The sequence below is a fragment of the Triticum dicoccoides genome, chromosome 4A (assembly GCF_002162155.2).
Source record: "Triticum dicoccoides isolate Atlit2015 ecotype Zavitan chromosome 4A, WEW_v2.0, whole genome shotgun sequence".
NCBI classification, from domain to species: Eukaryota; Viridiplantae; Streptophyta; class Magnoliopsida; order Poales; family Poaceae; genus Triticum; species Triticum dicoccoides.
Genome location: NC_041386.1, coordinates 73,999,303 through 74,001,332, shown reverse-complemented (window position 1 = coordinate 74,001,332; position 2,030 = coordinate 73,999,303).

Genomic DNA, 2,030 nt, shown 5'->3' with positions numbered 1-2,030 from the left:
CCCTTTGTGGCTGGTGTGTTTCCCGTCTTGGCCCATAAGGCCCATATAGTTTGCCGTGGGTAGCCCGGAACCCCTTTCGGTAACCCGATATGTACCCGGTACCCCCGAAACACTTTCGGTGTCCAAATACTATCGTCCTATATATGAATCTTTACCACTCAACCATTTCGAGACTCCTCGTTATTTCCGTGATCTCATCCGGTACTCCGAACAACATTCGGTCACCAAATCACATAACTCATATAATACAACATCGTCATCGAACGTTAAGCGTGCGGACCCTACGGGTTCGAGAACTATGTAGACATGACCGACACACCTCTCCGGTCAATAACCAATAGCGAAACCTGGATGCTCATATTGGTTCCCACATATTCTACGAAGATCTTTATCGGTCGTACCGTAATGACAACATACGTTATTCCCTTTGTCATCGGTATATGTTACTTGCTCGAGATTCGATCGTCGGTATCTTCATACCTAGTTCAATCTCGTTACCGACAAGTCTCTTTACTCATTTCGTAATGCATCATCCCGCAACTAACTCACTAGTCACATTGCTTGCAAGGCTTATCATGATGTGCATTACCGAGAGGGCCCAGAGATACCTCCCCAATACTCGGAGTGACAAATCCTAATCTCGATCTATGCCAACCCAACAAACACTTTTGGAGATACCTGTAGAGCATTTTTATGATCACCCAGTTACATTGTGACGTTTGATAGCACATAGTATTCCTCCGGTATCCGTGAGTTGCATAATCTCATAGTCGAAGGAATATGTATTTGACATGAATAAATCAATAGCAATAAAACTTAACAATCATTATGCTAAGCTAACGGATGGGTCTTGTCCATCACATCATTCTCCTAATGATGTGATCACGTTCATCAAATGACAACACATGTCTATGGTTAGGAAACTTAACCATCTTTATTTAACGAGCTAGTCTAGTAGAGGCTTACTAGGGACACTGAGGTTTGCCTATGTATTCACACATATATCAAGTTTCCGGTTAATACAATTCTAGCATGAATAATAACATTTATCACGATATAAGGAAATATAAAATAACAACTTTATTATTGCCTCTAGGGCATATTTTCTTCAGTCTCCCACTTGCACTAGAGTCAATAATCTAGTTCACATCACCATGTGATTTAACACCAATAGTTCACATCTTTATGTGATTAATATCCATAGTTCACATCGCCATGTGAACAACACCCAAAGGGTTTACTAGAGTCAATAATCTAGTTCACATCGCTATGTGATTAACACCCAAAGAGTACTAAGGTGTGATCATGTTTTGCCTGTGACAGAAGTTTAGTCAACGGATCTGCCACATTCAGCTTCGTATGTATTTTGCAAATTTTCTATGTCTACAATGCTCTGCACGGAGCTATGATACGTCTCCGTCGTATTTACTTTTCCAAACACTTTTGCCCTTGTTTTGGACTCTAACTTGTATGATTTGAATGGAACTAACCTGGACTGACGCTGTTTTCAGCAGAATTACCTTGGTGTTGTTTTATGTGCAGAAAGCAAATATTCTCGGAAAGTCCTGAAACTCCACGGAATACCTTAGAAAAAACAATAAAAAATCCTCGCCAAAGATGAAGACCAGGGGGCCCACACCCTGTCCACGAGGGTGGGGGGCGCGCCCCCTATTGGGGATCGTAGCAGAATTTAAAATTTTCTACGCATCACCAAGATCAATCTATGGAGTATTCTAGCAACGAGGGGAATAGGAGTGCATCTACATACCCTTGTAGATCGTGAGTGGAAGCGTTCAAGTGAACCGGGTTGATGGAGTCGTACTCGTCGTGATCCAAATCACCGATGACCAAGTGCCGAACGGACAGCACCTCCGCGTTCAACACATGTACGGTTGGGAAGACGTCTCCTCCTTCTTGATCCAGCAAGGGGGAAGGAGAGGTTGATGAAGATCCAGCAGCACGACGGCGTGGTGGTGGATGCAGCAGGATCCCGGCAGGGCTTCGCCAAGCGCAAGCGGGGAGGAGAGGTG